General features: G+C 36.7%; 1 protein-coding gene across 1 annotated transcript in view; it reads left to right on the forward strand.

The window, feature by feature from the left end:
* The first annotated feature begins 1,217 nt into the window (after positions 1 to 1,217).
* ABCA12 (ATP binding cassette subfamily A member 12) overlaps positions 1,218 to 20,610 on the forward strand; it is a 281,179-nt gene continuing 261,786 nt past the window's right edge. The window contains exons 1-2 of the mRNA XM_072812583.1: positions 1,218 to 2,020; positions 14,002 to 14,127. The gene's annotated coding sequence lies outside the window, so the exon portion shown is untranslated. The remainder of the gene's footprint in view (positions 2,021 to 14,001; positions 14,128 to 20,610) is intronic.

Below are 20,610 nucleotides of genomic sequence, written 5' to 3' on the forward strand. Positions count from 1 at the left end.
CAAGTGCACACTCCTTTGTTTTTGAAAGTGACACCTTTGCCACAAAATAAGTACATTTTGCTGTTTACAGATTTTTTTTTAAAGATTTTATTTATTTATTCATGAGAGACACACACACACAGAGGCAGAGACACAGGCAGAGGGAGAAGCAGGCCTCATGCAGGGAGCCCGACGTGGGACTCGATCCTGGGTCTCCGGGGTCACACCCTGGGCTGAAGGCAGATGCTCAACCACTGGGCCACCCAGACATCCCATTTACAGATTTTTTAAAACGTTCCTTGTTAGAATTATATTGCAAAATACTGCTATCTTTTATTCTTAGTCTACGGTTCACAGCTGCAGAAAGGAGTCTTATTTTCTTATTACCCATATGCTATTTATTTGTGTTTTTCCTATTAGCCTAACTCTTCCACATCTTTTTTACTCCCCCAAAATGAATGCTTATTGGCTGGAATTTATAACCTCTGATTATGTGTATTTCTTGCTCTGAATATTTCTCACATTTGCAAAAGAAATATTAAGATTAATACAGTGTCATCAGATTGTTTGCCGACCTGGCGTTTAAGAAAGATAAGATTCGTAGCTAACGATAAAGGAAATCTCCCTGCCTGGTCATCATTAGGTTTTTATAGGAAATAGCAGACAAAAAAAAGTAAATAATGCTAAGGTTAGTGACAGGAGGAAAATCAACAGTATTTAGGCATCGGATATTTTTCCTGCATGTGAATTTCAGCTATTTAATTTAATAAATATTTATTGAGCCCTTTCTGCCTGAATGACAGAAATACAGTATCAGGAAGAAAAAGATGAATATTATCTAATCATTATCCTTTGGGGCTCATGATGAAACGAAAGTATAGAAATAAAGGTACAATGAGAAAATAATATAAAGAGAAAATATCAGATTAAATTGAATTTTTTCGTGGTCTTTCAGAATGATGTCATATGTACTAAGAAAGAATGAACCCTGGGTTCCAGACCAAGTCACAACTTTTTCATTTAAAGATGTTACTATAGGGATCCCTGGGTGGCGCAGCGGTTTGGCGCCTGCCTTTGGCCTGGGGCGTGATCCTGGAGACCCGGGATTGAATCCCACGTCGGGCTCCCGGTGCATGGAGCCTGCTTCTCCCTCTGCCTGTGTCTCTGCCTCTCTCTCTTTTTCTCTCTCTGTGACTATCATAAATAAATAAAAATTAAAAAAAAAAAAAAGATGTTACTATAATAGATTCTGATGAAACCCACCGTATTTTTAAAGTTCAGACCTGGAGAAAAAAAAAAAAAAAAAAGAAAAAGTTCAGACCTGGTAACTACCTCATATGCTAATGGCAAGAAGACTAAATGAATTTTTGGCTAGCTTTGTGACCCTGGCCACATCACTCCAATTTTAGGGGCTGTAATTGCTTTGTGTAGAATATGGACATAATATTTGTTCTGCAGGCTTCTTCAGCTTGTAAGAAGCTAAAATTAATCTATTGAAAGTGAAAACCGTAAAGTGACTGATAAGGGTAACAAAACCTTGTAATTTCCTTTCTCGGTTCATCCCCCTGGATAACTGTGTATCTCTGGGCTGCAGAGTGCTCCCTCCTTAAAGATGCTAGTCCCAGGCAAGCTGGTGTATTAGAAATGGGGGGATGCTCCCACGAAGACGGGAGTTCGTCTCCCAGGGGTTTGTCACTAGGATTGCAGTTTCAGACAGAAAAGAACACTCCAGCGACTACATCTTCGTTTCTTCTCTTCTTACTTCACGCCCCTCCCAAAGGAAACTTGAAGGCCCCGAGGTCATCTTTATATACAGTAGTCCTAGTCCGCCCTTATCTGTAGTTTCGCTTCCCGCAGTTTCGGTTATCTGCGGGGTCACCTGCTGCTGGGAAGCTGAGGATCCCCCTCATGACGAATCAGCTGAAGGCCAATAGTAGCCTAACTCTACATCACAGCTGCTACGTCATCGTCATCATGGCATGTAGGCGTTTCATCGTCATCATGGCACGTAGGCGTTTTATCATCTTGCGTCATCACGAAGGTGAGTACAATATAGTAAGATACTTTTGAAAGAGCAAGATTTGTGTAACTATCATTAGAGTAGAATTGTTCTATTTTATCGTTAATCTCTGTGACCGATTTATGAATTTAACTTTATTATTTTTATAATAGAGGAGGAAAAGGTGCGGTATATTATATACAGGGTTCAGTACTGTCTTTGGTGTCAGGCAACCAACGGGGGTCTTGGAACGTTTCCCCTGTGGATAAGAGGGAACTACTGTATCTAAAAATATTTCATATATTTATAAGTGATTTCAGCTCCTCACGTGTGCTATAATATGTTTTGACTATATCTTATTTCTTCCTTGCCCCTTTTTCCAAAAAGCCTCCATCTCATTCCTAAAACTGGGATTTCTTACCAATCTCTAAGGATTAGTAGTAAAACTGCTCCATTTTAGGCTAACTTATTCCAAGGGTTTATCCACTCATGTGGATATCAGTTTACCATAAATGGAGTGATTCCCAGGAGAGAATAAGATTAATTCTACAAACTCCCTCTCTAATCTAAAGGTTAAAGTATTTTATGAAGCATTTGAACATTTTCCTTGAAGGGTATGGAGCCGTTTGGAATTGTAAAGTTGGCAATGATACAAAGAATGAATTGAATATTTGGAAGCCAGTTGGGAGACCAATTAGGAAGGTTTTGCATTAACAAACTCCTAACGTTAACAAACTCCTAACCAAAGACTTGAAAGCATGGAAAAGGAAAGATTTGTGTGAGACAAAATCAGGTAAAATCAGCAACACGGGGGATCAATTGCATAAAGGAAATATGAAATGGAAAGAAATAAGGGAGACTCCATTGTTTCTAGGTTGGTCATCTGAGTAGTCAGTGAAGCAAATAATCAACATTATAAACAATAATACTAAAAAACAGTTTCAGCATGTGTCTATTTTTATTTGAGGTCAATGTGAGAGTTTGAGTAAATAAATTTGAGTTTCTAAATGTTGATTTTGAAGTATAAATAATGATATCAAAATGAAAATATATAGTAAGTTTTTGGAAATACAAATGCAAATAAGGAATAGGCATGAGGCTAAAGATAAATACATTTGGAAAGTTAATGACACTGAAGTAGTAGTTTAAGCCTGAAAGAAGACACCCTTGCTTAATTAGGCTCAGCAAATAGACTAAGTCAGAAGGCCAAAAAAAGGAAATTTGCTCAAGCGAGTATTTAATGCCCTAGGAGTACATGTGGATTTTAACTGTTTAGCTTTCATATAATTAATATGGTAAGCTGGTAGTTTAATAATAAAAAAAAATTGCTACTATGGCAGATGTTCATCTGATGAATATTTATTGAGAATGCTATTCACTTACAGATTCACTCAAAAAAATATTGACTGAGGCCCTAGTATGCACAGACTAGAGGGCAATGGGATTGCAAAGGTAAGCCAGACAGACCAAAAAAAAAAAAAAAAAAAGTCCCTGACATCATGGAGTTTATGTTCTTAGAAGAGATGAGAGTCAATAACAAGAGATACATAAAATTTATAATATGCTAGATAAAAAGAGACTTCATTGAAAAAAAAAAAAGCAGAATGAGAAGAGCGTTTTGGACTAAATCTTAAGGGAGAAGTAGCTCAAGATGTCATGAAAGCCAAGGACAGAGAATAAAAAAAAAAACTATTTTAAATATTTTTGGAAGGCACTAAAAAGACCAGAAGGTGATCATTATGACTAGCAGTGTTATCATTAATAAGATTAATGGTGACGTTGGTAAGACCAGCTTCAGTTAGCAGAAGCCAGGCTGAAGGAAGACTGCCAGGCAATGTTGAAACCCATTTGAACTTGGTGATTGTGAACTTGGACTGTTAAAATGTATCATTTTCCTGTAGCAGCTCAGTAGTCTTCATGCAGACACAAAGAAGGTAAATGGTTCAATTCATCCAGGATTGGGGTTTTGCCAGGAGGGTGAGAAAAGAACAAGAGTCAAGGGACTTTAGTATTTTGGCAAGACTGTAAAATCTAAGCTGGTCAGGAGGAGAAATAAAGACAAGAGGGAGGCTTTAGTAAGTCAACGGTGAAGATCAAGAATAGTTAGTAGTTATGGCAAGCTGGAAGGACAGAAGGAAACACTGTTTTAGAGAATGGGTTTCTTTCTTTCTTTTCTTTCTTTCTTTCTTTCTTTCTTTCTTTCTTTCTTTCTTTCTTTCTTTCTTTCTTTCTTCTTTCTTTTTTAAAGATTTGTTTATTTATGATAGAGAGAGAGAGAGAGACAGAAACAGAGACACAGGAGGAGGGAGAAGCAGGCTCCATGCAGGGAGCCTGACGCAGGACTCGATCCCGGGGCTCCAGGATTGCGCCCTCGGCCAAAGGCAGGCGCTAAACTGCTGAGCCACCCAGGGATTCCCGGGGAATGGGTTTCTAAGGGTGGAGCAGTTTTGGTTGTTGAACATGTTCAGGGTGTGGTCATGTGAGTGAGAAGTTGAGGTAGAGTATAGAGAAGCTAATTCAGGTCCTAGGACTTTGCCAGGTTATAGCTCTTGTCCTTGGGTACTTGTTGATAGCATCAAATTCTACCTTCAAAAGTATCTTGATTTGGAAGATAAATTATATGGTCCAAGTGGAATTTTTATCATTTTGATATTAATTTAATAATATGTAACTCAGCATAGAAAATGCATTTTAGGGGAGCCTGGGTGGTACAGTCGGTTTAGCATCTGATTCTTGGTTTTAGCTCAGGTTGTAAAATCAAGCCCCGTGTTGGGCTCCAGGGACAGAGTCTACTTGAGAGTCTCTTTCTCTCTGTCTCTCTGTCTCTCTCTCTTTTTTCCTCCTCCTCCCTCTGCCCCTCCCCCCAATGCACTCTCATGTGTGCTCATGCTTTTTTGTCTCTCAAAATAAATAAATCTTTAAAAAAAGAATACCAATTTTCATAATATATTAAACAGGAATTTCTTAAAGGCAATTATAATGGATTATATTCACAAATTCCTCTTACATTTAACATGTTCAGGTATCTTTTTCATTTTGACAATAGCTTTAGCTCCCCTGGGTATTTAAGGAACTTGAAATTAAAACCAAATTATCATGATTTTGCAATTCCAGTATTAAGAATTGATTCAGACTAGAATCATCAGTGGATGTTAAAACTGCAAATGGAGTCCAGCTACTGTGCAGATAATGAGCATTCTGGGGAAAGATTTACAAAATAGTCCTTTAGTTTTGGTTTTTAATATGAAGTTCCTTTTCCAGCTATCTACCAATTAGACCAGTCCCCAGCTGGGATTGGGGCTCTTCTTTGTCAGTACCCCTAATCCTATTTTTCCTAGACATAACTGCCTGGGTTTTCAAATATTTGCTAATATCTTGGTCTTTCTGGCCAGCCCTGCCCAACTGTTGAATTCCTCTGCCACTTATATGAGATCACTTGTGTCCCCATTTGTCAGAACTAGGGCTGGAGATTACTACTTAGCCCCAGCCTCCATTATATTTCACCCTTGACTAAATAACTACAGTTTTTTTTTTATAGTTTTTACAGCTTTCTTAGCACCTGGACCCCTGCTACCCACTGCTTCAAATGATAAAATGTCATAATGAATTAATCCCAAGTTAGAAAAAGAGCTTTTCCGTTATCTTTCCTACTAAAGTCATTCTTTATCACTGTGTCCCCAGATCAATGATTCTTTCTCTTGCTTTAATCCCAGAGTTTACTTTAATGTAACATTGTATTGCATTTATCTCTTTATAAAGCTGTCTATCCCACTGTATTTTATGGCCAGGGAATATGTTTTATTTTTCTGTATTTACCTGAATGCCTAATGTAATAACTAGTAGATAATAGACATTAACTTCATAGGCTCAAAAGACCAGGCTCTACTGCTGTCTCTTCTTAGTCTTTGTCACCTCGATTTCATAAACAACATTCTTATTTATAGAGATTTTGGCACCAGGCTCACAGTCTTTTTTTCTACCTCAACTTCTGTGATTATCTTGGTAATTCACTCTCCTTATCAGAGACACATTCAGTACTCTGGTCTTTCAGTTCCTCAACTCTGTGTGCAAAAAGGTAACTCAGAAGCTTTTAACTGATACCAATTTGTGGCAAAATTCCTTAGAATTGTCCTGGAGAAACTCCTAATATATTATTAGAATTGTATCCCAATGTGAATTTTTACTTGTTAATGACATTATATTTAGTTGGATCAAAATTTATTATCCAAAGTCAAAGCTGACAATCTCTGCCTTTTGAGTTGGTTGTTTATCCCATTCACATTTAACATTGTTACTAATATATTTGAATTTATGTCTGTAGTTTTACTATTTGCTCTCTAGTCTTGTGTCTCTTGTTGTTTTGTTATTTAAATGTCGTCTTCTGGATTAAGCAGGTATTTTCTAATGTACGATTTTAATTCCTTTATTGAGGGCAGCCCTGGTGGTTCAGCGGTTTAGCGCCCCCGTAAGCCAGGGGCGTGATCCTGGAGACCCAGGATTGAGTCCCACATCAGGCTCCCTGCATGGAGCCTGCTTCTCCCTCTGCCTGTGTCTCTGACTTTCTCTCTCTGTGTCTCTCATGAATAAATGAATAAAATCTTAAAAAATGATTCCTTTATTGATTTTTAAGTATATTTTTGAATTATTTTTCTAAGTAGTTGCTCCAAGAATTGCAATACATGTCTTATTTGATCAGAATATATTTGAGATGTATACTAACTTAATTCCAGTGAGATATAGAACACTTGCTCCACTATGGTTTCCTTCTTTCCTCACTTGTGTTGCTGTTGTTAAATATATATCTCTGTGTTATAAGCTCCAAAATTAATATTTATATAAACTTATATAAGCTATAAATCCCCATATTCAATTTTATAGGTATTATTTTGTGCTGTTGTTTTTTAAAAAATAATTGAGAAGAATGTAATTTTGCTATCTTTTGTATTTGCTATATAATTGTCTTTAGTGGCACTCTATTTTTTTCATGTGGATTCAGATTACAGTATAATGTCACTTCATTTCTTTCTCCAATTTTTTTTTTTTTAGATTTTATTTATTTATTCATGAGAGACACCGAGAGAGAGGCAGAGACACAGGCAAAGGGAGAAATAGGCTCCATGCAGGAAGCCTGATGTGGGACTTGATCCCAGGTCTCCAGGATCACACCCTAGGCTGAAGGTGGTGCTAAACCGCTGAGCCACCAGGGCCGCCCAATGTCACTTCTTTTCTGTTTGAAGAACTTCAGTTAGTATTTCTTGCAAGGTAGTTCTGCTAGCAACAAATTCTTTTGGTCTTTGTTTATCTGGAATTATCTTGCTTTCTCAGTTTTGGAAGGGGGTTTGCTACAGGTAGGATTCTTGCTTGACAGCTTTTTTTTCTTTATCTTTTTCTTGTAAGTAGTTTGAATATGTTATCATACTTCCCTCTGGTTTCCATTTTTTGATTAGAAGTCAGTTATGAATATTACTGGAATTCGCTTGTACATGATGAATTATTTTCTTTTGCTGCTTTCAAGATTTTCTCTTTGCTTTGCATTTTAACATTTTGACTATAATATGCCTAGTTGTGGATGTGATGTCTTTGGTTTTACCCTATTTATAGTTTATTGAACTTCTTAATTGTGTAAATTAATTTTTAAATCAAATTTGGGAAGCTTTCAAACATTGTTTCTTCAAATATTTGTTTCTGTTCTCTCTCTTCTCCTTCTAGTAGTCCCATTATTCATATGTTCATGTACTTTCTCATAGCCCATGTTTTTCTGAGACTCTTTATTTTTCTCATTTTCTTTTCTTTCTATTCTTGAAATTGTTTTATCTGTATGACTCTATCTTTGAGTTCACACATTCTTTTTCTGTCAGCTCAAATCTATTCTCAAGCCCCTCTAGTGAAAATTTTATTTCTATTATTATATTTTTCAATTCTAGCATCTCACTTGATTCTTTTTTATAATGTGTATCTTTTTATTGTTGTTCTTAATTCAGTGAATTGTTGTCATTGTACTTTCCTTTAATTCTTTAAATATGATTTCCTCTAGTTCTTTGAACATATTTATAGTAACTACTTTGAAGTTGTGTTTGCTAAATTCAAAACTTCCTTAAAGGCAATTTTTATTATCTTTTTTTTTTAAAGATGTAAGACACTTTTGAGAATGAACATCATTGTTGTTTAAGAATATTTAATTTACAGTTAGATAAAATGCATGGAATTTCACGCTTCTGGTAAAACTGGGATGTATGGTTACACAATGTGACAACTGAAAAATGAGATTCCATATTTCTTTTTTGAATTTCTATATACAGAAATGATGCATTTCTGAGACACAGAAATTCTTTGTTCAGAAAGGAATAAAAAAAAAAAACAAAGGAATACATGAGTTTGGGAACTTGATATAAATAAGGAAATGTCCTAATACTTTCTATTGAAGAAAATCTTAAAAGTTGCATTAGAAAGTTTGTTTAAAGATGATGTGTGGCAGACACTTAATTGCCTATGTAAAATTTAATCTACCCCCCCACTTACTTATTGCTGGAAGACCCAAATTTTTTTTTTAAGATTTTATTTATTTATTCATGAGAGACAGAAAGAGGCAGAGACATAGGCTGAGGGAGAAGCAGGCTCCATGCAAGGAGCCTGATATGGGACTTGATCCCAGGTCTCGAGATCACTCCCTGAGCCAAAGGCAGATGCTCAACCACTGAGCCACCCAGGCATCCTGGAAGACCCAAATTTTATTCCAATTCACTCCTTTCAGAAGCCCAGATATACTTACAAAAGAAGCTATTTGTTGTAATCCTATTTCCCTTGGCAGTGATAGGTATATAGGTGCACATATGACCACTTTTTAGGTAATAAAACATGGTAGAAAGTCTATTGTAGGGCCTCTGGAAAATTCTTCTTATCTCTTAAAAAGAGAATCATGGAAGCAACCCCTTTTCTGTTGGATATGATTCTTAGAACTGTAGCAATCACCTTTTAAAACTCTTCTATTATAAGATCTACTTTGAGTCTAACGAAAGATGAGAAGACTCTGGGGTTTTGATACCATTATGAAGCCTCTAAATTAGCCAAACATTGAGCCACCCCATTTTCAAACTTCTTAGTATTTGAGTAATTAATTTCTTTCATTTGTTGTTGTCCAAGCCAGTTGATTTTTGTCTTCTATACAAGTAGCTTAAAACATCCTAAAAAAAAAAAAAAAAAAGTTTCAAAAAGGCTAGCAAAGAGTAGGACTCATTCACACTTAATAGAGTGTATTGTTGACTGTTGTAGTATGTAATCCTGTGCTGTCCAGTATGGCAGTCATTAGTCACATGTGACTGTTAAGCACTTGAAATGTGCCCAGTATGAACTGAAAGTTCAGTAAGTGTAAAATAAAAATCATGTTTTGAAGACTTAGAACTAAAATGGCAAAAAATATAAAGAATTTCTAATAATTTTAATTGATTACATGTTAAAATGACATTATTTAGGACATACTGGGTTAAATAAAATATATTATTAAAATTAATTCTACTTTTTTTTTTTTACTGTTTTTAATGTGACTACTAGAAAATTTAAAGATATGTAGTTCCCATTGTATTTTTACTGGACAGCACTAATCTAGACAGAATCCAAGAATTGTCCTATCATTTGCCAACTGAGGTAAGGCACAGAGTTCTTTGAAATGCTTTATATTTGACACTTTGCAAATACTATTTATATAGCAAGATTCAAACGTAAACTGCAAATTTAGAAATTATCTAAAATGAGGAAAGTGGCACATTTGGTTTTGCCTGCATTCTTAAAAGTTCCAGACATTTCGCAATGATTATATAGAACTTAGTTTATGTACATTCAGTATTTGGGTACCAGATCCTACATATGTATTCTTTGTGTTTTCCTCCTGTCTCTGAGATACCAAAAGATGTACAAGTGCAAATAAATACATATTGTATTATTTCAGTTCTCTAGATCAGAAATGTAAGTTGCTCTAACCCTAAAACCCTGAATTTGGGGTTCTATCATTGGTATGTTTCTATCAGCAGGAAAAGCTAAATTAAAACTTGATTTAAAAATATCATTAAAAAACAAAACAAAAAAAAGAAATAGAACACAGCCTGATATAGGCTCTCCTTATGTTCCTATATAAGACTCCAAGGAAGTGGGTGAACCTTACCCTTTCCCTCATGCTGAAAAGTAATCACCATGTAAAAATGTTGTTTTATTTCAGAGTTGCTTGCCAATATGTCAGTTTTTAAATTTAGAAATAAAATAGTTGAATATGTAAGTAGATTTTAAAGTGTACATTTTGGCTGAATGCATAGGAAAGTAGAATTCTGTATTTTAAGGTTTTTATAAAACTCTTGTTTGCGTTAATTTTTAAAGGAATAATTTGTATGTCTTTATATTTTATATAACTTCTTTCAGCAAAGTATGTTATACTGATTTCTAGCAATATATATATATCCCCATTACAAAAGTATAGCAATGTTTATGTATCATCATAAACATATATACAATATGTATTTATATAAATATAAATTATATATATTGCTACATGCTGCACACTGCTCTCTATACTTCACATAGATTAATTCATTTAAACAGCTGTATTTTCTCAGAATTTATTCATAAAAATCAAATCTTCAATATTACATCATAATTTAGCACTTAGAACCAATATCCTTAGTGTTTGAAGAGAAAAGGTCAGTTTGCAAGGTTAAAGTAAAATCTTCAATCTAACATCTGGAAAGGTTCCATATAAAAATCAATAGCAAAAGAAAAATATTTTGGATCGCTAGAAATAATAAGAGCATAGTAAGATACTTGGATGCTTTTCTTGCAGCAAAAAAACATGTATTCTTCAAGAGTAGAAAAAAGACTCCATATGTGCAATTATAGATGAAATACAATTGTCATCTGTCATATGTCTCCTTTCTCCACAGAGAACCTAGTTTAGGATTAAGATTAAATATCAGACCCAGAGACCACATGCTGCATCAATTTATTGTTGAGCCTGGATGTCAAAAGAACTTCCAAGTAGAAGAATTATTTCAGAATAGTGTCAGTATAATTTATTATTACTTTTTTTTTGATCATTAAATGCAAAGGGATGTCAACTATAAATTCGTATGATTTTTACATTTAAGTTTTGTGAAGGCCAAGTGTAACGTGTTTGGGTTCTTCGATACCAAGTTTTCAATAAGCATTTAAGAATATGTCTCCTTTATTTATTTATTTTTTTGAGAGGCCCATTGATTCAATATGTGGATAATAGCAGAAGATTACAAGGCAACAATTAGGTCCTTTAAATAACATAATAAAGAATAAACATGATTTTTGCTCTTAGGGAAAACTTGATGTGTTCTGGTTAAGAGTGAAAGGAAGCTAGAAAAGCTTATTTTGGATAAAATTATTAGTTTTCGTTTTTAAGAATAATACAAACTAGAAAGGGACCAGAGGACCCATGGGAACACAGCATAAATGTGTAATCACCAAAAATTGATGCTTACTAAGAAGTTAAAGGCAAGGAGATGGGAAGGAATAAAAGGAGGCCATTTAGGTCATTTAAGCTTAACAAGGGCAGAGAAATGAGGATGTTCAAGAAAGTGCAATCACAGAAGAATATGTAGACCATTTCCCGCTTAGATTATTCTCTACGTATTCATGCAATGAATTCATGCAGTTCTACACACAGGATTCAGCATATCAAAAGAAAGGCGTTTCCTCAAAGAGTAATGAAAGCAAAGATGATTTATTTCTAGACCAGCACTCCCGGGAGAACGTACCACCGCTAGGGAGCAGCAGAGGCTGTTCCTTGGGTCATCAGCTTCCACTCAGAATCTCACATCAAAAATAATCAACTGCATTTGCACAATGCTTTCGAGTCAATGAGGAGTTCTTATCACTCGTTTTCATTGTAACACAATCTGGGATATCCCATTCTTACCCATTTTTCAGATGCCGAAGGGAAAGGCCTATGGAAGTCACAGTGCCAGGAAGAAGTAGAATTGGAGCCGCCTTTTCCCACCCCAAAATCTGTGCTAGTACTAATAGTGAGCATGTGATAAAAGGCACCCTCCAGAGAGCATACATTTCAGTCTAGAAAGGGGCCACCACTGAATGTTTCAATTCTAAGGTACACCATCTATTTTATATCAGGTTTTTTGTTGGTAGGTAGAAACAGAGGTGTAATACTTCACATTAATTTTAAGTTGCATTTTAATTTCAGAAGATTGAAAGAAAGAATGTTGTAAACTTAAGGAAATAGTATATATGGATAATTCATGTTTATATTTGTGTGGGTATTCATATTTGTGTGTGTGAATGTGTTGATAACCTTTTAAAGAAATTGATACATTGGAACTGTACTTTTTCACTCCTGGGCTTGTCTTTCTAAATCTCCCTCTTTTTTTGTTTCATACTAAATTTTATCTTGTATAACACTTTAGGGCCAATTCTCACTTGAAATCTCAAAGTGATATTTACCAGATGATTCCTGATTGACTAACAAAGTTAGAGAAGGATGCTATGGTAGCCCTTCTCGAAAAACATTTATTCCTTTAAAATGGCAGTGTTCAATTTCAGGTCAGGTAGTAGTGGTGGTTAGTGGCAAAATAGATATTTTGCTGGAGGTGGACTTTGCAGTACTGCTCAATTACACTATGAGGGGGGATACATTCTTCACCCTTATTCTGTACCTTTATGAAAGACCACCCCTTTTTTGCTTTATATATATTTCCATCTGCCAACAATGACCAGACAATTTTTAGCATGCAGGAAATATGATTGCTCTGACACACAGGGTTTTTAAAGGGTTGAGAAACCATGGGATAAGGAAATTAAGGAATTAGATCATTTGAAGGATCTATGCATTCAATAAACATTCATAAAACACCTAGTATGGGGCAGCCTGGGTGGCTCAGTGGTTTAGCGCCGCCTTCAGCCCAGGGGGCATGATCCTGGAGACCCAGGATCGAGTCCTACGTCGGGTTCCCTGCATGGAGCCTGCTTCTCCCTCTGCCTGTGTCTCTGCCTCTCTCTCTGTTTTTCTCTGTCTCTCTCGTGAATAAATAAATAAAATCTTAAAAAAAAAAACAAACACCTAGTATGTGTCTTACACTAGGTTGGCACTGGGAACATTAAGATTAAGAAATAATTTTCAAGCAAAAAAAGAAAAACCAACAAACTTTTCCATATCACATAGTAAGATTAAGAAATTGCCAACATTAAATGCAAAATGGGTGCTTGTAGGTCAGTAGAAGATCCTTCTTCTTAGCTTTAAGTAAAGGAATAATAGTGCAATGCTGTTTAACAAATATTTCATTATCAATTTTTTGATTATACATAATTATTATGCAGAAAAACATAGAAATTGATAAAACTGGGTTTGTGTAGTCAGCTTCCCAAATAGTCCCTGATGATGCCCATCTTCCGGTCCACTCATCTTTGTGGATGAGGCAGGCAGGGTTGGTCTTTATGACCAATAACATACTGCAGAAGCAATGGGGCAGCTGTCATCTGGGACTCTCTTTCTTTCTCTGTCTTGGCTCACTCCTTTAGGTGAGGTTATCAGCCATGTTGTGAGCAGCCGTATTTAGAGGCCCAAGTGGTGAGGAGCTGACATGGGTTCTCCTTTTCCAGTTGGAGTCAGGTTTTCCAAGGTCTACAGCCTCAGTGATCAATTTGACCACACCCTTGTGAGAGACTCTAAGCCAGAACCACCCAGCTAAGCCACTGCTGGATTTCAGAATCACCGGAAGGAACTATGAGGTTAAAAATGTTTGTTTTTTTGTTTGTTTTTTTGTTTGTTATTTTAAGCTGCCAAAGGTTGGGGTAATTTGTTACACAGTGATGAAGTAACATTCTAGTGGAGCTCCTCCTGCCTGCGGTGCTGCATCAGCAAACCAAAGGTTAGATTCTATAAAAACTTCCTGTCTTCTACCTTTTGCAGTTCTCCAGAAGGAGACTGTCTGCTTTATGAAGTATTAAATAAAGTTTGTTTGTATTACCTAAATTGTCTTCTTTAATCATTTTTTAAACAGCTTTTCATGATGAAGAATGGGATCCAAAGCCTTCAGCTACTGGCCTATGGGATGAGGTGTACAGGCAAGGTTCTCACCAAACCCTTAGATTTCACTGTTCCTCTCTTCCTCACAGAAGAGCCACAGGTAAGTCACACTTAGATTTGAGCTCCACTCCCCTGCGTGCAGCTCTCTGATGCAAACAAACTTTATGTATATGTGTGTATATATATTCCCAGAAAGGTTCTGGACTCCTAGAAAGATTCCTTGGTGGTTACATTGAGAATCTGCAATGGGTAGCAGCCATTAGGGAACTCACATAGCCTGGAGCTGAGTCCATGGCCTAAACCACCTGGTGGCTTGGGAAAATAAGAAAATAAGAAATTCAGACCATTCTGACCACCAAAATGAAAACTTAACAGGAAAATATTGATTCTCAACACCTTTTTTCATCCTCCCCAAGAATGTCTCCCATAGTCTTCATGTCTTACTCAGTGGCATTTATTTCCAACCACTTGCTTAGGTCAAACATTTTGAAGTCACCTTGAGTTTCTTTCTTACTCTTATACCTCACAGCCAATCTGTCAATAAATCCTATCAATTACATCTTCAAAATATGTGCAAAATCTGTCTACTACTACCAAGTAATTGTCATCTCCTTCCTGGATTATTGCAACCATCTTCTAAATGTTTTTCTCATGTCTGCCCCCTGCAGTCTATTCTCAACAGAGTAGCCAGACAGAGAAATTCTTCTAAAAGCATATATAATCCTGAGGTACTTGGGGGGTGCTCAGTCAGCTAAGTGGCTGATTCTTGATTTCAGCTCAGGTCATAATCTGAGGGTCCTGGGATCAAGTCCCACATTGTCTCTGCACTTAGTGGGGAGTCAGCTTGAAGATTCTCTCTCTCTCTGCCCCTTGCTCTGTCTCAAAAAAATAAAAGTAAATAAATCTTTGAAAAAAATAAAAGCATATATAATCCCGATTTAACTCTGCTCTGCCAATGGCCTTCCTTCTCACTCCAAGTAAAAGGCAGAGCACTTAAAATGACCCACTGACACTGTGCATCTGGCCCCTCACTTCCCTGTCATCTTCCACCATTCTCTTTCTTTTCCACTGCAACAGCAGTAGAGTCTCTGTTGCTTCTTCAACTCTCCAGGCATGAAACCACCTTCAAGGCTGGAGAACTTTTACATCTCTTCTCATTGTTAGGTTTCCAGAGAAGCCATCCCTGCTGACTACACCTTCTGTTCATTCCATAGAGAGAGAGAGAGAGAGAGAGCGTGCGCGCGCACAAGAGCGTGTGCACACACTCACCCTTACTCTGTAATGCTCCAAAACCTTAGGAAACAATAGTGAATTAAAATTAAATGGACAAAAATTCTTTTTTTTTTTTTAAAGATTTTATCTACTTATTCATGAGAGACACAGAGAGAGAGGCAGACACACAGGCAGAGTGGAAGCAGGCTCCTCGCAGGGAACCTGATATGGGACTGGATCCCACGTCTCCAGGATCACGCCCTAAGCTGAAGGTAGGCGCCAAACTGCTGAGCCACCTAGGTGTCCCATGAAAATTCATGCCTCATGGAGTAAGGGGAGGCAGCTGATAAGCAATGCACATAACAAAGACATAAATTTGGCTCTAAGTCTTATCAACAAAAGCAGAACACATGATAGAAGATCAAAGTGATATATTGCAATGACCAGGGCAGGCCTCACTAAGAGGAAAGACTGGAGGGAGAAAAAAGAGAGCTACTCAGGTGCTTGCAAATCCCCTTCACATCCTTCTATACTTTCTCCCCATTTCTTGCACAGCTTCCTCTATATAGAGCCTTATCACCATCTAATATACTGTAAATTTCATATATAAATGAGAAAATGATTTTACTAACTTATTTGATGTTCCATGATGAAATAATGGAATAAAGTTAGTCTCTGAGAAACCTCTGGAAGGAGCCTTTCTCATTTGAATGTATGTAAAATATTGCTTGAAAAATATGATCTGTTTAATAGAGAATAGCCTTGCAAAAACTAAATACCAAACAGATTTTTAGGGAAATGCTGCTTTTGATATGGAATCCTGTTGGACTTGGTATAGGAAATCCATCAATTAAAAAAATCTGATAGGTGGCAAGAATGTCATGATATTCAGAAAAGGATTCTCTCTCTCTCTCTCTCTTTCTTTTGTCATATAGAACAGAAAAACTAATTTCTTCCTTATGTAAAAAGAACAAAAAAGACTGAGTCCTTAGATACTGAAAGGGAGTACATTTTCTTAAAGCCACTGAAAGCCTGTGGCAAAGGAAGAAGGGCTGCAGGGGGTTTAACACCCTTAGAATTGGTTTAATGATGGAATCTACAATCTCTGGATAAACCCAGTAAGTCAGAGTGAGTTCAGTATAAGCTGAGGATAGATCATCATCAGATGAAGCTCCAATTTATAATACCTGATGGTTAGAGCCAAATCAATCTCAATATAAGAGAAACCCTATTAATATTGGTGAATGGATTATTAAAACTAAAGCATTCTGTGAAATTTTATGGCCAACCTTCTTATTTTTCTTTAGTTAGGAAAAAAAAAATCATCGGTTATAGTCAGCTCCAGGTTTGACATGTTTCTGTGTAGGCTGCACACTATGATAAAGAATGCTATCAACTTGTGAAATTTGGGGTGTATAGTTGAGGTTATTTGGGGGTTGATGGATTTGTGCTGCTTCATCCACATTCTTACTAAACATTAGATCTCTCTTGTGACTAATGATACAGCATGAGTTTGTGAGACTAGCTTGATCGTTTGGGGATCAGATCTGAGGCCGTGGCCTCATTAGCACAGTAACTAACAAGCTGAGTTAATTGGTCACACACCACAGTCACTTACAAAATGATTATTTATGAAACACCAAAGATAAAGTCTTAAAGTATATTTGTGGCAAGCATAGCATTTTGGTTTATTTATGTGATTTAAAAATAAGAGCAGTAAACAGTACTGCCTCATACTTCCAGGCATGGGGTTTACAATACTGAACAATTTCCTAAAGGAACATTTTGCAATTCTTTTGACCATAATCCCTCTTTTCTAATGAACCTAAAATTATCATGCTCCATCTGAAAATTATTATTGTCATCTACATGTTCCCACCAGCCCAAATCAATGTTGAAGGTTTATTTACTATAGTCAAATATAAAATATCATATTGTTTGCTTTTACAAACTACAAATGTATGTCCTAAAGTGTCTGATATGTCCTTTTTTTGTTGCTCTTCCCTATAAGGGAAGTTTGTTCTGTCTCTAACAAACCAGGCTCAAAATTAAAAGTATGCTTTTTTTTTTTTTTTTTTTTTTTTGAGAGAGAGAGAGAGAGAGAGAGAGAGAGAGAGAGAGAATGTCAAGCAGGCTCCATGCTAAGCCCTGCCTGATACAGGGCATGATCCCACGACCCTGAGATCATGACCCAAGCCGAAATCAAGAGTCAGAGGCCCAACTGATTGACCCACTCAGACACCTCTAAAATATTTGTCTTTTGATAGGATTTGCTACAAATGTATGAAGGTGTTAAAGTAATTTGAAAATATAAATATGATTGTCATACAAGTAGATAGCACAGACCAAACTTTTTGATGAGTAGGTTAACAAAACCAGTGCAAACAAGAATATGAGACTGTTATATAGATGATAAGTAAAAAATGTCAATAAAAAGGAGTTCTGAACTTCAGTTGCTTAATCACATGCAAATCTAGTTAATGTCCTACATGGCAGTAACCATAGCATTCAGGATTAGCTTCTCTTTAGGACCGACATCATTTGCAATTGATCAGTTTCTAACACCTAACTTGACAGACATCAGAGTAGTGAATAGTAAGTAAATCAAAGAAAGTTCCATTCTCTGTTTAGATGGCCCTTAGGTAGCCTTATTTATGTGATATTAAAAGATAACATTATCATCTTTTCTCCAAATTTCTGGTAACTTTTCTTAATGCAAATCATAAAAATGTGAACATGTAATACAAGAGTATGAAGCAGTGCGGTTTTGTGGGAGAGCTTTGCAGTGACTGTGTAATTGCACACACACTCTTTCTCTATTCATAGATCTCCCAAGATCACTTTTTTAAAGAAATTTTGTTTATCTTACACGAAGTCCTGAATACTCCCCTGGACTGTTGCCTTTCTTGGCTTTCTGATCTTCCCCATCTCATGCTGTTCTGCTTTGAGACTGATCGGTACTCTTTTTTGACATGAACAATGCTTTCATTTTCTGGAAAATAGGCTCCCTTGATTGGATGCTGAGGGATAGATGAACAACTGGCTATACTTGCCTTAATTACTTTACCCCTTTACTCCATACCTCACTTGCTGGGCTGTACAGATATATCTGACTCACTGTGTTGGACTAAAGAGAATTATGATGCAGAGAAAAAATTTTAAACTATATGCTACATGTCCTTATTCTCCTTGCCCAAGGGAAAAGTTCCCAAAGGCTGGAACCTTTGTGGAGGATTTCCTTCATGGATGCAACTCAGGTTCCTTCCTTGACCTTCTGCTCTCTATGCCACATTTCTCACCAATTGCTTTCTTATTCATACCTACATTAAAATGACCCGCTAATCCCCTCTTGGGAAACTAATTTCTCTATTTGCAGGGTTGTGTCTGATATTTCTCTACCATGCAGTCTCTAGAAATAATAATGCAGGGCATAGCATTTCTAAATATCTGAGTTATTCAAGCTAGATCATCCCTGGGGGCTTCAACATAATAGACTACGATGGGTGCTAGATTTAAGTCAAACCTCTTTCTCCATTCTCTCTTTCTCATCCCTTCTCCAATGTTAAATAGATATACTCTCTCAATGGAAGTCTCCAATTACCAAATTTAATATACACACAGACATGCATATATCCCAGGGATAAAGGTACTTCTCAGAGAGGAAGAGAAACCTTTACCTAAACGTAATACTTTTCCAGGGTCACTGCTCACACATATATATATATATAATGTTTATTTAAATTTATTACCTTGAAGTACCCTTTAATAAAGTTTCCTCAAAACTATGCCTTTTTAAAATACTCTGTAGCCATTTGCCCTTGTTCTGAAACTTTTTATTTTTATTTTATTTTTTTTTTAAAGATTTTATTTATTTATTTATTCATGGCAGAGAGAGAGAGAGAGAGAGAGAGAAGTAGGCTCCATGCAGGGAACCCAACATGGGACTCATCCCGGGTCTCCAGGATCACACCCCAAGCTGAAGGTGGTGCTAAACTGCTGAGCCACTGGGGCTGCCCTTTCTGAAACTTTTTTTTTTTTTTTTCTGAAACTTTTTAATACAGAAGGAAGTGGATGAACTTTGAAATGACTACATTTCTGAGTGCAAAATGGAGCATCTCCATTTCACTTTTTTAAGCAGAAAGAAGAGACATACATAAGAGAATTTCTTTCCCTCGTGCCCAAGTATCATTTCCTCTCTTCTCAGGAATCAGCAGGGGAGTTCTTTCAGTTAAACTTACTGTTTGGCAAGAACATAACAAAGTTCTTTTTTTTTTTTTTAATTTTTTTAATTTTTATTTATTTATTTATGATAGTCACAGAGAGAGAGAGGCAGAGACACAGGCAGAGGGAGAAGCAGGCTCCATGCACCGGGAGCCCGATGTGGGATTCGATCCCGGGTCTCCAGGATCATGCCCTGGGCCAAAGGCAGGCGCCAAACCACTGCGCCACCCAGGGATCCCCATAACAAAGTTCTTAAGCATTTTTTACGGGCTGAATTGTGTGTCTCCTCAAGATACAGGCTGAGGTCCTAACCCCCAGTACCTGTGAATATGACTGTGTTTTGAAATTGGGTCTTTGCAGATGTAATCAAGTTAAGATGAGATCATACTGAATATGGGGAGGGGGGCCCTGATCCAATATGAATAGTGTCCTAAAGTAGATGCGAAGAAGGAGAGATCTTCCCCTAGAGGCTTTTGAAGGATCATGGCCCTGCTGACACCTTGATTTTGGATTTTTAGCCTTCAAAACTGTGGGGGAATAAGTTTTTATTGTTTTATACCTCTCAATTTGTGATACTTTGTTATAGCAGACCTAGCAAACTAATAATGCAAGCATCATCATCATAATGATCATCATCATCATCATCACAGATACTGTTAATGACATCTGCTTTGTGGCATTCACTGTGTCATTTGCTTGGCTGATTTGCATGCTCAATGACAGTGTAGATTCTGGGGTCAGAGACCCAAATGTGACCCAATTCTGGCTCATACTTACTAGGTGTATGATATAGGGCAAGTTGTATAACTGTTACCTATTATTTCTCTTATTTTCTCAAGCCATTATAATAGCCTTGAAAGATAGATATTAATATCCCCATCTCTGTGCTTTCTAAGGCATAGAGAAATTTACCTCTAAATTTGACTATAAACTCATGGAAATGCAGTCTGTAAGTGGAACTGTTGGATGTATTTTAAATATGCTTTTTAACTTATTTTGAAATAATCTCAAATTCATAGAAAATTTTTAAGAATAACACAAAGAGGGGGATCCCTGGGTGGCTCAGTGGTTTCGTGCCTGCCTTCGGCCCAGGCGTGATCCTGGGGTCCCGGGATCGAGCCCCGCATCCGGCTCCCTGCATGGAGCCTGC

Source organism: Canis lupus, chromosome 36 (genome assembly GCF_048164855.1).
Source record: "Canis lupus baileyi chromosome 36, mCanLup2.hap1, whole genome shotgun sequence".
NCBI lineage: Eukaryota > Metazoa > Chordata > Mammalia > Carnivora > Canidae > Canis > Canis lupus.